Source organism: Tenrec ecaudatus, chromosome 15 (assembly GCF_050624435.1).
Source record: "Tenrec ecaudatus isolate mTenEca1 chromosome 15, mTenEca1.hap1, whole genome shotgun sequence".
NCBI classification, from domain to species: Eukaryota; Metazoa; Chordata; class Mammalia; order Afrosoricida; family Tenrecidae; genus Tenrec; species Tenrec ecaudatus.
The window spans coordinates 83,811,596-83,829,071 of record NC_134544.1 but is presented as its reverse complement, the minus strand read 5'-3'; the positions used below and the strand labels follow the sequence as shown (position 1 = coordinate 83,829,071).

At 40.7% G+C, this 17,476-nt stretch overlaps 1 pseudogene; it reads left to right on the top strand.

The window, feature by feature from the left end:
- The first annotated feature begins 7,122 nt into the window (after positions 1-7,122).
- LOC142427557 (small ribosomal subunit protein RACK1-like) lies at positions 7,123-9,972 on the top strand (annotated as a pseudogene).
- Positions 9,973-17,476: the final 7,504 nt, after the last annotated feature.

The window sequence follows — 17,476 nt, the reverse complement described above, 5'->3', positions numbered from 1 at the left end:
GTGGGTTTCCTGTTGTGCTCACGGAATTCTCAATCTCTTATTTTCCCCTAGGGAACATCTCTTTATTATTATTTTCCATGTCCTGAGACCTATGAATTCAATTTTCTCACTTCTTATAAATTAAAATAATCCTGTGTGAACTGTTTGCCTTCAGAGGTCCTCACTTCAGTCAGAGCCGATATTCATTTAAGAGAAAGTATAGAAACTCATGACCAGAAAAGAAAGCGTTACCTGCTGGTCTGAAGGGAGTGGTCTCATTTCATTAAGAAACAAACCCTAGACAAACGTTTGCCCTTAGAGAAATGCTCAACTTGCCATGCAGAGGCTGCCAGTGAGAGAAGTTACCTTGTATAATGTTATCAATCCTGTAATTAGGGAAGAACTTTTTTCTCTGCTTATAAAGCGATCTAGGCCACATGCAGTAGGCTAACCAGATTTTGCCATTCAGTGTGTTTTTTAAATACAGCTTTCTCCAGAGGTCCCATCAAAAAGACTGATTTTGAGGACCTCACTGTGTGAACTGGACTTTGCCTTCAACACACCTGATGCAGGAGAAAAGACCCTGAAACACTCCTTTGGACTTTAACCAGAAGCAGCCAAGCTTGAGAGGAAGCAGAGGATTACTATCCTCAGGTCCTGAACTTTGGATCACTGGGCATTGGTTCAAATCTCTATTCCTATGATTTTACACAATGATAAACAACTTGGAACTTCCTTATACTGGCCGTGTTCACGTTTCCTTTGCTGTCTATGATGTCTCAGTTCAGAAAATGGTTTTGCCTTTTCCTGTATGTCACATCCATATTGTTTTCAACAGTGTTCTGCCAATGAAATTTGGAATCCTTATAAGTGTACTTTTAGAGGTGGGGGGAGTGGGGAAAATGAGCAGCAGATATTAAGGGCTCAAGTAGAAGGAAAATATTTTGAGAATTATGATGGCAACAAATGTACATATGTTTTTGACACAATGGATGGATGTATGGATTGTGATAAGAATTGTACGAGCCCCCAATAAAATGATTAAAAATATAAGTGTACTTTTAGTGTAAAAGTCTACAGGAATTCAGATTCTACATCATTGGCCAAGTTGTTATTGTTCTTACAAATACCAAATTTACCATATAAATTCTTACATTATTTTCAAGCTGATAATGCTGCCTATATAGTGGACCATAAATGTATACGTATACCTTAGATGCATGCAAGTATCTTGAAATCACATTTGATCAAAGCCCTCACCTAAGAACAATTTGTTCTTCTCATGTGACTCTGCTCAATCCCTCATTCATGGATCACTGCAATGTAAGTAAATGGCAATGTGTGGCGAACAGATTAGATGGTGGCCAGTTATCAGAAAGAATAGTGTCTAAGGTCTTAAAGCCTTGTCCAATGACAAACATTCCTCTAAGTTAGCGGTTCTCAACATGTGGTTCGTGACCCCTTTGGGGGGTCGAACGACCCTTTCACAGGGGTCGCCTGATTCATAACACTAACAAAATGTCAATTATGAAGTAGCAATGAAAATAATTTTATGGTTGGCGAGTCATCACAACATAGATGCTTCAGCGAGCATTGGACACATGGGTTTCAGTTGGACTGGGATGGGATGTTCTCTTAATAAAATTTTACTTTGTGATGTATAGCTCTTTCTTATGCATCTGAGCATCTATACTTTCATATTACTAGACAACCCAGCCTAACACCGTTTCCCACCACACTGGTGTCAAGTGAGGGAGAAAAGGTGTATCTGACATACTGCTCTTGGAGAAAGGCACATCACAAGGAGTCTGGAAAGATAATCAACACTTCCCTGACAGCGAGCCAATGTTATATTCCTGTAGGAATGTGGATTTTTTGGTGGGTGTGAATCTTATTTACAATAAAAGTTTCATGTTAAACTTGTAAAAAAGAGTGTTTACAAGGCACAAGGCACACATATTCTCTCTGAACTAAAGAAGGTCAACACATTTAAAACATGTAAGGAAACTTAGTAGACTTGTAGTCACACTTGATATAAAAAGTTAGTGTGATACTAAGAGCTTTATATTCACGGGGAAGGCATGACATGCATGCCCCTGAGAGAAAATTCCACTTGATTATTTAAGAAAGTATTCCCATTACTGAGCCCAAAATATTGGAGTAGCACTGATGAGAATGACTTATTTCTGTTTAATAAAAATATTCATACCTACTGAGGCCAGATTGTTAAAAATTTGCATCATCACATGACTATAGCGTTTCCTCTAAGAAAGGACGAGCAATGCCCATTCTTCCAAGAAGTCCACAACCACCTCTCAAACATCCAGTGTCCTATAACATCCCATATATTCTGGTTCAGCAAGGTTCCATGCACTCCAATATGAAAGCAGGGAAGATGGCCATCCTGGGAAATTGAGACTTCACATGGGGATTAGACACATGGGTCTGTATTCTACTAAGGATTTCCATCAGGGTTTAGCTCATCCCTTCACTCACTAGACTCACTCACTAATTACACGCTATCTCAAGTACTGCATTCTTCTAGCACAATAAGCTTATCTCTGCAGTTTGTCTGGGACAAACTGCAATCTCGCTCCTTTCTATATTTATGGTTCAGAATAGAGAACAGTCAGAACACATAACATAAGCCAGACAAATGATCAAAACTAAAACCCCGATTCCACATTCGAATCATCTCTTTCATTGGAGGGGAGAAATTCACCTCCTTGCACAGGACCAACCAGAATATTTATCAAAATATGAAACAGTGAAAGCAAGGTAACAACGAGGCTGCTGTGCTTCTTCCATGTGGGCGTTGTTGCTTCTGAACTAGATGGCTGCTTGTTTATCTTAAAGCCTTTAAAACCCCAAATGCTATATCTTTTGATAGCCGGGCACAATCAGTTTTCTTCACCACGTTTGCTTATGCACACATTTGTATTCAGTGATCATATCAGGAAGGTGGGCACCCATTGATATGATATTTTTTTCTTTGATGTCTGATACCTGGTCCCTTCTACACCTTGTGACCACAAAGGCTGGTGTGCTTCTTCCATGTGGGCTTTGATGCTTCTGAGGTGTTGAAGGGATCAGGTATCAGGCATCATCAGAACAAAAAATCATATCATTGTAAATGAGGGTGAGTGCAGACTGGAGACCCAAAGCCCATTGGTAAGCAACTGTACACCCCCTTACTGAAGGGTTGCAGGGAGGAGACGAGCCAGTAATGGTGCAGGGTAGCAACGATGAAACATAGAACTTTCCACTAGTTCTTAAAGTGCTTCCTCCTCCCACTATCACGATCCCAATTCTACCCTACAAATCTGGCTAGACCAGAGTATGTACATTGGTACAGATAACAACTAGAAACACAAGGAATCCCAGACAGATGACCCCTTCAGGACCAGTGGTGAGAGTGGTGATACCTAGAGGTAGAGGAAAGGTGTAGAAAGGGGGAAACGATTACAACGATCTACACATAACCTCCTCCCTGGGGGATGGACAACAGAAAAGTGGGTGAAGGGAGAAGTTAGACAGTGTAAGATATGACAAAATAATAATAATTTTTGAATCATGGAGGGTTTATGAGGGAGGGGAGAGTGGGAAGGGTAGGGGGAAATGAGGAGCTGATACTGGGTCTCAAGGGGAAAGCAAATGTTTTGAGAATGATGATGGCAACAAATGTACAGATGTGCTTGACAAAATGGATATATGTATGGATTGTGATAAGAGTTGTATGAGCCCCCAATAAAATGATTAAAACAATAACAACAACAACTAGGAAACACTGCAGAATTTCTCTTTTTCCTTTTAGCTTCTCATTAGCCATTGGAGAACTTCTGGTATGAACTAACAAAGTAGCAACTCAAGGCCCTGGATTTATGATATCCTCTTGAAGAATTCTAGGTGACTAAAAGCTGACACATTACCTCATGAAAGAGATGATTAATTGAGGGAATTATGAAAATTTCTGTAGTGTTTCTGTTACACACCTACATTTCAGTCACTGTATGGTTGCACTCTTGAGTATTTTGTAGCTTCATGGAGACAGGCCATGGTATTGAAAAGAGAAACAGCAAAGTGAAAGATAGGTAACAATAGAATACAGATATCATCAAAAGTTTTCCACTCTGAGACACAAAGCTACTGTAATGCAATTATTATAGACCGCTCCCTTCAAAAAGTACCTGGATACTCACATGAATACACACTAAGGTTACATACTGAAAAAAAAAGCAGGAAATGAAAGTATCACAATAGCATGCCCTTCTGTTTTCTGATTGAGAAACTGTAGTTAGATTCCAGTTTTCTTAGAAGTTGACTGAACTTAAATGCATAGTACTGTTAAACTGTGCAAGGATCCTAGGACTTATACACCAGGCTTTGAGATGGTCCACTCCAAGATTTTTTCACATTTGCAGACATGGAAGGCAATTAGTTGAACATGATGTGGGACTCTCAGTTGTGGGACTGAACTCTATGACTTGTCATACATTTGTTCCCACATTTTTTCAGGACAGAAAGGTCCCTGGAGAAGGATATCATGCTTAGTAAGGGAGAGAGAGGCAAAGAAGAGAAAGGCCTTTGACAAAATGGATTCGCACAGGGGCTGTAACAATGGGTTCACACATGGGAACATTTGTGAGGATGGTGCAGGATAGGGCAGTGTTCCTTCTGTTATATAAAAGGTTTTATGAGCTAGAATGGACATGATGACACCTAACAACAACATAGAAAAGGCTGTACTCTGATGCTAACAGTTCACAGCATAGCCAACTGAATATATCATACAGTGACACGAGCTGCCATGGTCACTCTACAATTCTGCTGCGACAGTGTAATGTAGATATAGATCCAATAAGTCTTTCAAGAATTTCGTACACAGCAATGCATCAGGTGACATATTTTAAAGTCTCCACAAGTCTAAATTCCATTCCTTTATGATGAAAAAAAATCCCAAATGTAGTGCTGTCAATTCTAACTCATGTTGACCATGTAACAATGAGTGAAACTGCTCATTAGTGTTTCCAAGAATGAAGATCTGCATGGGTGCAAACAGCCTCATCATCCTCCTTTGATGTGGCTGGTATGCTTGAACCACAGAGGGTATGGTCAGCAACCAATCAATTAAACCAATGAATCAATAGGGTCTCTTCCACACAACAGTTCATGATAAAACACTGCACTTATTCAGCCTCTACAAATTTGAAGCAATTTCCAAAAAAGATTTTGCCACACTAGCTTTTAGTCCTCTTGTCTCTTTTAAGCAGATGTTGCTTCCAATTGAAACAGGTGAAGAAAGTCACCAACATTAATCACAATTTCAGTATTGCTCAAATGGTAACTTGTTGAACTGGGTCAGCATGCAGGCCCATGTGTCTACAATTAAATTCCTGGCAACTACATTTCTGTTCATATGCCTATAGTTGGTTATTCTGTCAGTCATAAATTACAATTACAGAGATGATCTAGAGGTCTTCTGTGTAGTACAAAGAGGAAACAAAGAAAACAGCCTATTCAATTCAGACAACTAGAACTCATTTCCCTGGAAAATCCATGAATCTCAGATAATACTGCTTACCTCAGGCCCATTTATCTGGCTCTTGCATTATTAGGTTGATTGAGGTAATATTAACACCCAGGCAAAACAGACACAGCATTGAACGCATCAAAACAAAACAAGACCAATCTGTTCTGAGAGGGCACACCATTCCAGAACCAATGGAGTTCTACCCTGGACACATGAGGTGACTATGAGTTGAAAATGACTCCACAGCAATGAACAAGAACAAAACCACAATGTTAAATGGTTATCAATTGTATGAGAAATGCAACAGAGATGGAGCTTAAGCAGTAACACATGCATATTTATATTAGGGAGCTTGTGTACGGATTAACACAACGATCATTCACTTTAAGACACACTAGCCCATGAACCCTGGCTTGATTAAAAAAAATTCTAACAACATAGAAGGGTTCTGTGATGAGTTTAAAAATGCACATTTAAAAAAAGAGAACCTGATGCAAAGGGCTTAAGTGGAGAGCAAATGCTTCAAAAATGATTAGGGCAAAGAATGTACAGATGTGCTTTATACAGTTGCTGTATGTATATGTATGGATTGTGATAAGAGTTGTATGAGCCCCTAATAAAATGTTTAAAAGAAAGATTATAGTAAACAACAACAACAACAACAAAAACACATTTAGGTTTCAGTTGCTCAGACTTCCATTCTCAACATAAGGGCAAAATAAAGCTCCATTGTCACTCACCAAATGAAAAGCTCATTAGCAATTAGTTTACATGAAAATTCCCACACTGGAAAAATAAATGGATCATGAAGAAGCACTAGCAACAAAGTAAACCAAAAAGGGAATAGTTACAAGAAATGCAAATGAGGACTTTCAAGTTTATGATCAATATGTGAAGAGCCCAAAGCCACCATTCCAGTCCCAAAGGAAAATGCTGACCATATTGAATTCAGAGTACTGAGATCACAGTGCATGGTTTTGTTCTGTTGTACATTAAAAAAATAATCAGTCACTGAGCCAATTCTGGCATATAGCATCCCATATACACTGTAGAACAGCCCCTGTTTGTTTCTGAAACAGCAGCTCCTTAAGGGAGTAGGAAGCCTCATCTTTCTACTGCAGAGCAGTTAGGGGTTTGGATTTCTGAACCTGTGGTTAGCAACCAAATGCATAACACACTACATCACCATGGGTGCATAGTATTGCTATGAATTGGAGGAAACTAGATGGCAGCTAACAACAAGAAAGGCTTTCTTTTCAATGACTCTAGTTCATTGGTCTACTTAGCACCCAGAATAAACAACTGTCCTAAAAATGAGGGGAGGCACACATAGGTATTCTCTCACCTGATTTCTACTGTGTTATCATGCTGTGTATCTGCCTATAGGATCCTTTTGTCTAGTGGTGGTTTTCATCTTGTGCCATTAGTCGTCTAATTAATTGAATTCATTGAAAACAGTGATTTGAAGGATGTGATGGAATTAACTAAGGGAATAGCCAAAAAGAGTTTGTTCCAGGAGGGGACAATATCTGACCACAGGGGATCAGGAAAGAGTATATTTCATGTTTTAAGGATAGTCAAATCTCAGGATGATCAGATAAATATTAATAAGGATGAATGGTGTCAGAAAGGTATGATTGAGACTTCAATGAAGAAATGAATACAAAAAGACTGAAGTCAATAAAAAGGTAGCATGTTCCAAAGCAACTGTCCTCCACAAACTGATTAGTTTCCAAAACTGTCACACACAAAAATTTCTTGCACTTCACAAGAGTCCACAAAAATGTGGATTTAATTGCATTTAGCCTAAATAACAATAAATGGTAAAGAATAAGGCCTGGATTGGTCCACACATAACTCCCTGCCATCACGTCTAGTACAACTCACGGCATAGCTATCAGAGTAGAGCTTCCTGTAGGAGTCCCAAGCCAGTGTATCTTTACTGGAGCAGGCAGACTCATCTTCTCCTGCACATTTGCAGCTCAATGTGTAACCCACTGGACAAAAGGGCTCCTTTGTTCATATATTATACACATTACCCAATCAAGTATCAATACAGGAACACATGAAAGGCCAACAGAGAAAGATAAGCAGCCCTAGAAAAGGCCTACCAATTTGTAAGGGAAGCTAATTCATGACACATCAGGCTCTGACAGCAAGTACTCACACTTTAAGGTGTGGGTCCCTAAATGGAAGTTCCTGAGTAGTACCAACTCACCAACAGCTGAGTGCTCAGTTACCAAACAAAAGATTGGAGGATGAAGACAACACAGAAGTACCTTAGAAGAACGATATGGCAACCAACTCCAACTATACCTTACAGCGTATAGTTTTACTCTGGAACCACATACAGTCACCATATGGAATTAAGTGGTAGGCAAAATGACTGATATTTATCAAATTATTATCTAATTTGGAGAGTCTATTCCTATGCAAATATAAACTCCAAATAGATTAACATAATTATGATCATGTAAAACTATACTATTTTGGAATTTAAAAAATAATGACAGCAGGACAGAGAAAAACTAAGATGAAAACATAAGAGGATAGACTGAAAAATTCATCTATATTAACATTCAAAACAATTTACCAGAAGGCAACAAAAAAGAGTAAGATATGCAATGGATGCATGTATATGATTGTGATAAGAGTCGTACAAGCCCCAAATAAGACAATTTAAAAATAAAAAAGAAGATACAAATATCCTGAGGCAATTTTACAAAGTTTATAAATCTGCTGTAAGTTGTCAGAGAAAAATAAACTAAGTGTGCAAAAATATGAGAAGTCTTCTTGGTAGTAGTTTTAAGAGATTTGAAGTACAAAATCAAACTAAGAAATCACTGTACACGTGGATCACAAGCCCTCAAAGTACTTCATCAGATAAGCAAATGGAATAACTATACATGCACATTTTGGGCAGGAAAATATATTAAATACTTCGGCTCTTTTAGTAAATTTTAACTTGGATATGATGTTCAACTCAACAATTTCCTCTCACCAGAAAGTGCTTTCCAGAGAGCAACAGAAGTTCAGAAAGGGAATGACGAGAATAAGGGCAGTAACATTCACAAGAGTAAAATTACATTTGAACCACTTGAATCCTTAAAGTGCTACAATAGGTAGGTATAGCCTGGGCCAATCACACATTGGAAACTTGTGTATGAGTCAACACTGATAGACCAAAGACAAAACAACCAACATGTGAAAAACTCAAAAGCATTCTGAAGAAAATAAATCAATGAGAACCCAGACACAGTTTATCATGGAATATACAGAAAGCTCAAAAGAGGCAAAACTAAACTGCACAGTTTATGGATTAAGACATGGGTGTCACAGTTATGAATATTTCTTGGACATAAAATAGTCTCACGGGATAGCTAGGTTACTTGTCTTAATATCATCCAAGCTTTTTTTTCCACGCTGAACAGCAGCAGGAGCTGGTGTCGGAGCTATCCGGTGCCATCCATGTCACTGCTGTGACCCCCGCACCCGCTGCCACCCTGACTGAGCAAATGACCCTTCGTGGCACCCTCAAGGGCCACAACGGCTGGGTAACGCAGATTGCTACCACGCCACAGTTCCCCGCTATGATTCTGTCTGCTTCGCGAGATAAGACCATCATCATGTAGAAGCTCACGAGGGATGAGAGCAACTATGGCATTCCCCATCGTGCTCTGCGTGGTCATCTCTTCTGATGGCCAGTTTGCGCTCTCAGGCTCCTGGGATGGAACACTACGTCTCTGGGATCTTACAACGGGCACCACCACACGCTGCCATGTTGGCCATACCAAGGACGTGCTGAGTGCGGCCCTCTCCTCTGACAACCGGCAGATTGTCTCAGGCTCCCGAGATAAGACCATCAAGCTGTGGAATACTCTGGGCGTTTGCAAGTGCACCGTATAGGACGAGAGCCACTCTGAATGGGTGTCCCGTGTGCGCTTTTCGCCCAACAGCAGCAACCCCATCATCGTCTCCTGTGGCTGGGACAAGTTGGTCAAGGTGTGGAACTTGGCTAATTGCAAACTGAAAACGAACCACATCGGCCACACAGGCTACCTGAACACTGTGACAGTCTCTCCGGATGGATCCCTCTGTGCTTCTGGAGGCAAGGATGGCCAGGCCATGCTGTGGGATCTCAATGAAGGCAAGCACCTTTATACCCTCGATGGAGGAGACATTATCAATGCCCTGTGCTTCAGTCCCAACCGCTACTGGCTCTGTGCTGCCACTGACCCCAGCATCAAGATCTGGGACTTGGAGGGCAAGATCATTGTTGATGAGCTGAAGCAAGAAGTGATCAGCACCAGCAGCAAGGCCGAACCACCCCAGTGCACCTCTCTGACCTGGTCTGCTGATGGCCAGACTCTGTTTGCAGGTTACACAGATAACCTCGTGCGAGTATGGCAGGTGACCATCGGCACCCGGTAGAAATGTGTGGCACAGCTTTTTTGAAATTCAAAGACTGGCTTTCTGGAAAAAAATATATATATGTATATATATATATATGTCAATCATCCAAAAGTGTAATATTCTACATTCTACTTTGGAGAGTCATGTCTGGGATCTTATCAGCTGTAAGTGGCCATCTGAGATAAATTATTGGTCTTTACTCAACTGGCATTAAAGTGAAAGATAGAAGTCAAAGATTCAATGAAGAATCTAGTCTACATTATCGAGTCTGGTTTTATCTACCCTGAAACCAGAACTAGATGGGATTGTGCAGGTTACCATGACAGATCATTCTAGTTAAGTTCTGGACAGAATGGGAGTAAAATGTCCAATAGTATATCAAATTCCTGAAAAAGAAAAACAAGTAAACAAACCAACAAACAATGAGTTGAGACACTTTTAAAAAAATCATTTAAGACACTCTTTAAACCTTGAACCCAAACTAGCCTCTGCAGTCACCTTTTAGCTAAATAATGGATTGGCTCATAAGAGTACTTTAAGAGTGCCTGTGAGTACTTTCCTCCACTAAAAAAGTTAATTCTATGAGACCAAAGGACAATTATTTTTAAAGTAGAGGTGAGGATGAAAGGGAGCAGGGAAACTAGATTAACTAAAAGAGAACAATAAGAACAGAAATGCTGAGAATGTTTTACAAATGATGAAGAACGTAGCCAATGTCACTGAACAATTTGTGTAGAAAATGTTGAGTGACAAAACACACTGCTGTCTAAATTATGACTGAAAAACCAAAATAGTCAAATGGTAAAAACAAACAAGCAAACAAAAACCTCTGAATGTGTGGTAGTTATAGAATCTGTTATCAATTTGAGAAGATTAATGGTGAAGGGGTGGAGTCTAGCCCATCAATCAGGACAATGAGGTCTCTGTGTGGGCATGGCCTTCTCCTGATTCTGGGAGCCCTGGTATTCCTCCTTTAAGGTGGAAACACTCTCTCACTGCTCACTCCCTGGGAGACATTGCAGCTGAGAAGACTCATGGAACTAAGCTAGTGCCCTGAGCTGGAGAATCACGTGGAGACCCCTTGTCAGCACTGAGATGCTTACAGTGCCACGGGATCGACAAGACTTCCTACCCATTGGCCTATGATCTTTCTGCATTCGGTGTCATTCCATGTGTTTTGTGAGTCTGAAGAAGACTTTATAAATTGGAATTGGGCAATATGGACTAATGTCAGACATATGGACTTGATCTGGACTGGGGCTGGGACTGTTTTCTCAATATTCAATTGCTTTTGTATATAAACCTTTCTTATACACATGAGTGTCTATGAATTTGTTTCTCTAGTCCACCAGCACTAACACAGATTGAAACATATTATAAGAGCAATAATAATAATAATGTACTGCAATAAAAACTTCTCAAAGGCATATAATCATAATCTCCAAGCAGGTAAGAAATGTGATCACAGTAGAACACTGGAAGGACAAAAAAACCCTAATGGTTTCTATGTATTAGCAGGGATTTCATTTCCTATAAATGAAGAATGGATAGTTTATGGACCTCTTGTTTATCACATAGTTGACAATAAAAGTGCTAAAAATAGTATAATATAAAAGAAATAATATAACACCTGAAAACTCCCAATTTTCATAAAACTTTATTTCAGAGGGTTTTTATAGCTAAATTTTGATTAACTCATCTTGGAATTTACATTTTTATTCACTAGATTATCCCTGATGGAAACTGTGGTGAGCTGCTAACTGCAAGGTCAGTAATTCTACCTTGTCCTTCAGGGTCACTATAAGCTGGAATCCACTGGTGGAGTGGGTGTCTCTGGGCACTTAAAGCTGGGTTTGCTAATCTATGGAGCTGGAACTGAGCACCTTTGGGTTGAGGCTCAGAGCAAAGTGGCAAATGTGTTGTGCCTTTATCAGTTCCAAAGAACGCTGTTGCATGCCCAGATGACACAAACATGCAGGCATGTTACACAGGAGATTCACATGTCTGCTCACTTGTGCATCCCTGTTGCAGGAAGAGGAGATGTTCTACCTCCACGAAGAGCGCTGGCCTTGGACACGCACGGGCAATTTTCACCCTAGCTCTCAACAGCTGCTGAGTAGGAATCAACTAGACGACAGTGAGTTGATTTCCAGCCTTCATGCTCAGCCCAACCTCAGATACATCCTTAATTTTTCCATTTAATATGATAGTTTCTACACAGCCCGCAACCTGAGTGAAAAATACAAGGAGCTTACTGGTAGCCAATCCTTTATGCCACGAATGCACAAAAGGCCTTCAAAAAGGTCATGACCCTTCCATGGTAAAGGTTATGGAATTTATCCATGAACTTTTTGAATTCACTGCATATCTGTTCCTAATATTTTATGCTAAACAGAATAATGTAATAAATCTTTGATAATTCCTCAACTATTGTACATCTTAAAAATCTTTGGGATGCCTTTTGATCTTCCATGAAAACTCAGAGTATTAAGCATTTTACATATAGCATCTCACTTCAAGATCTATTAAAGTTGATATTAATTTCATTCTCAAGTTACTGTAGAGTCCAGTTAGGTTACAGTATATCTGTACAATTCACATAGAAACTTGTGAGAGCTGGAAATTAACAGAAGGACTTTATTTTTCTGAGTCTTGAAACTTGACAGATTCAAGTGTGTAGTTTCTCATGTTATAGTTAAAAAACTCAGCCTTGGAACTGATCACAACGATTTACATGTAACCTCCTCCCAGGGGGACAGACAACACTAAAGTGGGTGAAGGGAGACACTGGTAAGTGTAACACATGAAAAAATAATGACAATGTACAAATCATCAATGGTTCATGAGGGGAGGAGGGTAAAAAATGAAGAGCTGATACCAAGGCCTCAAGTAGAAAAAAATGTTTTGAAAGCAATAATGTCATCATATGTACAAATGTTCTTGACACAATGAATGTATGTATGAATTGTGGTAAGAGCTGTACAAGCCCTCAATAAAATTATTTTAAAAAGAAAGAAAAAGCAACCACAGTACTGACTTTTCAAAGTGTGTGTACAAGCAAGCATGTGTGCCTTGTTTAGTTTTTTATGTCCCTGAGCATTACAAATGGTTAACATGGATAGGTGTTCATGGAAAGATTGGACGTTTGTTTCTACTCAGTCTCCAGGGAAGAAAGACTGGGTGATGCACTTTGAGAAACCTGTCACTGAAACCCCTTCTGCAACATCCCTGTGCAATGACACACATGGAGCCTCCAGGAGTTGGTGTGGATTTGATGGCATCTGCTTGGTTTGCTTCATTTCGAGAGATAGAGAATTCTGGCTTCATTCACTACCTTCAAGCTGGCACTTCAAGGCAACCAGCAGCTCTGTAAGAGGAAACGAGACTGTCTACTCCGGTATAGATTTTGAATCTCAGACACCTATAGTGGAACACTGTGAGTCAGAATTGACTTTGTGGCAGTGAGTTAGTTTTGGGGCTCAGAAACAATGAAGGGTTCTACAAACAGCTTGCACTGCACTGTTCAACTGAGGATTGATGGGTTAAACAGTCTGCATTACTGTGGAAGAAGACAGGACTGGAGATCTGCTTCCACAAATGTGACACTCTGGAAACACTATGGAACTTTTCTGCTTTATAACACATGAATTTTCCACAAGATGGAATTAGCTCCAAGGTACCAAACCAAAGGGAAAATTAAACATGATAGCATATTCAAGTCTATGTATGCACATTGGCATTATGTTGAAAATATAATTAAATAACTAAAACAATACTCATTAAGAATCACCATGTCTATAATAAGAAACATGTAAGCCTGGTGAGAACTTGGCATATCTAAATTAGTCAGTGAAGAAGTCCTACTGATCCAGTGGTTAAATGATTAGCAGCTACATGAAATGAAAGCAGTTTTGGCCCATGAGATGGCAATCTGGTCACAGTGAATAAAATAAGCTTCTTATCAAGACCACTTGGCTAAAAGGCTACAACATTCAAGCATTACCATGCAGTGGGGCACAGAGAAAATGGTAGCTTATTTTAAATACGATCATATCTACTGTATATGAGTTATATGTCTGGATCTTGCCTTCTATTAGGAATAGTTATGACACAATTTTTTAAAATGAGGAGCTATTAGTAGGACACAGTTCTTGCACAGTAAATTCAAACAAATTGAAGGTGAAACAGTTAACATATGAAACCAATCAAAAGGATAAAAAGTATTTACCTACTTTGAATTTGGTTCCAAGAAACTGTTATATCCGGGCCTCGAGACCAATGAGGGCCACATCGAAAAGCATCAAATGAAAAGCTTTACTGGAGGCAGCTGCCAAGAAACAGGCAACAGCTAGCTCTCAATACATCTGGGCCCCAAGCACCACTCGGATTCTGGTTTATAAAGCAACACACCCTGAGTGGGTGGGAACACTTTCGGCTCCAATCACAGCTGTACACACTGACTAGGGGGATGGACCAGCTAGGGAACTTCCTGCTGGTATCCAATATGGGCATGGGCAGCAGCCCACCAAAATTTTGAATCTGGTGGGTCTGGGGACCAATGCAGAAATAGCAAGCTTAAGCAATAAAAAAATAGAGAGGAGAGTGTCAGCAAGTTAGCAAATGAGACTTAATGTCCTTCAGTCAAAGTATGCAGCTGTTAGGATGTGGATGTATGGCCCACCACTGATGATTTCAAACTCAGTCTTGTGAGGAGAAGGGGTTGGGGGAATTGAGGACCAACTCAATTAAGCATAAGTTGGAAAATATAGAAGCTAAATTTAGAAAATTAACAAAAAAGTGCTGACCTTGAGAGCATATACTATCAAAATATACCAATTCTGACTCATAGTGACCCTATAGGACAGAGAAGTACTACCCTGTGGATTTTCAAAACCAAGACACTGAAGCCTATTATTTCTCCAGATTAATACAAAAAAGGACCTAAAATAAATAATTTCTGGATTCTGCAAATCAAAAGATGTAAAAGGAAAGCAAAATTCCCTGTTGATAAAATGAGTGGACACTAAATCTGGGCCAGCATTGCTCTAAGAGTCAAAAGGGATGATAAAGGGGGTGGTGGAAAGCATTGATAGAGATGAGCCATTCACACAACTAATCTCTGAGTGGAGGTTTATTAGGGGAAACATCCCCACGTGGGGCTCTTCACACTCCAAGTGGAAAGGTATAGCATCACAGAGACCAATCTCAGGAGCTGTAGTAGAGAGTAAAGTCTTAGCACTCCAGTGAGGAAAGGGATATAGATGGCTGTGCAGCTTAAGCCTCCACTGAATTCTTTCTGATCCTTAAGCAAGCATATAGATTAAATTTTCCCAGGAGCAGAGGAACTTGGAAAGTTGATACCTTTCACCAATCTCCAGCCAGTCCAGGGGGTCCTAGAGTCAGGAGCCATGGCTTATCAGTTGAGCCCTGACTGCCTGGGTCAGATGGCCCTGGAGCAATCTTGTAAAATCCTCTATCTGGCAACGAAGGTGGCTCAGTTATGGTCCTGTCCCTGCTTTTGTAGTCCCATTTATAACAATACTGTACTGAAGTTCCACCAATCATAAACTTGCGACAGTTTCCTCTGCTGCTGTAATAGTTAGCGTAAGTAAAGCCATTTATACTAAGCAAACATTCTGCCCCAGTCCTAAAATGCAACCACAGGCCTTACAGCATTCTAAAAAAAAAAAAAAATAGCCCCTTGTTCTTAAAATCAGCAAAAAACTATCCTGGACCAAGAAATTGTGCAACTGCAAAGTCTGCTTCTGTACCAGCTTGATCAGCTGCGCTGCTTAACAGCAAGTTCTGCTTCTGTACAGCTCAGCAGATTAATGAAACCTTATAAAAACCCAAGTCTGTAAGCAGGAGGGAACCATCCAGCCAAGCTTTTTTTTTTTTTTTTTTCCCTTTCAGGCTGCTGGTCCTTGCGCTGATTCTTCTTCTTTTTTGTTTATAAACTTTTCTATTTCTTTCAATCTCACATCTCAGTTGTTCTGGTCCAGCTCATGTACAACACTGCAATCTTACTTAATTAGATTCTCGACTTGAATGTTTCCCTAAACTGTGCTAACGATCTCCTTCATCCAGTGACAGGTCTGTGTCTTTGTAGTCTCTTTGTCTCTTTTAAAACTTAATAAATGTTATTCTTAAATTATATTTGAGATTGGAGTTCCTTTTACTGTCTAAAACGGAGCAGAAGCTAGTTTCCAAAAGCAGAAATGGTTAAGAAGGATCATGCAGCAAGATCTGTTACAGAGTAAAAAGGAGACCCCATTTTAAATACAGTTTAAAGAGAACATTTATTAAATCTTATGAGACAAATATAGCACAAAGACACAAACAGATCATCTGAATAAGGGAAGCCACCAAAAGGAGGAGGAAATGGCTTCCCAGATTCACAATTGAGATGGGAGCTAAAGAGGGATTGGGGGAGGGGCAGGGCAAAGGAAACTCACAAAAGCATGGCTGGTGGCCAATGAATGCATCACAATGACAGACATTCCATCCTTAGATTGAGGGTTTACAAATGGGTCCAGGGCCTCCTGACTAATGCAGTCAGGGCAAGACTGTAGCACATGACTGCTGTTTAGGAGACTCCAAGTACTTTCTACAGTTTGGTGACCTCCATCAAGGGCACACACACGCAGACAAACCTCCAAGAAAGACTGCTTCTCCCTGGGCTGCCTGTATAGAGGTGAAGGTAATCCACACTCCAAAGCCTGAGGGCAATTACCTACTACCTTTGTTCCTCGGCAGAAACCATTCAATGGAGGCTTACTCTTTGAGGGGACTGCAATCTATGTGAGGACTTAATCTGTGCCGAGATTTGGGGCTGTCACTGCTATTTGGGGTTGTCACTGCTATTGTCACCCTTTTGCAAAACAAGGTGCTGAGAAGTTAAACTCTAATACAGACCTCAGTCACCAAGGGGGTGACCTGATGCCTGCAAGGCTGCCCTCTCCTTTCAGTAAAGGCCACTCTAAGGTCCCCATGCTCTCATGCCCGCGACCTGACACTGAAGGGACCGGGCCCTGGCAAGAACCCACCCCCAATGACGCCTTTCTGGAGTGAGAGGTGAGGGTGCAGGAGGATCTCTGAGCAAGAAATTCAGCCAGAATATTCCCGGGCCCGAAGGCAGAGGCCTGTAGCCAGCTCAGAAAGGGTTTAACTGGAAATGTCCCAGGGGGTCGTGGCGATCTGGAACAATGGAACACCAGGTGCGGGATCTATAACGTCCGCAGGAACCCAGACACAGCTGGGGACGCCAGGCCTGCGGGCGATTCCGCGCCTGGGATCAGCACAGAAACAAAAACTCACTCACCCGTAGGAAGTCGTGGGATGCTCACTCGGATCCTTCTCACTCAGAAGTGAGTTCTGCAGGAAATTGCATCACTTGGGGAGGGGGGTCGGGTGGTGTCTATGAGAAGGGGTGGGGCCTGGAGATAATGAGGGAGACGTGGAGGGAGGGGCCTAGAGGTGAGGCTCAGGGCCTGGAGTGGCAATGGATTCATTCTTAATCTTTTTAGGCTGGAAACCCTGCTGACACCTGTTCTC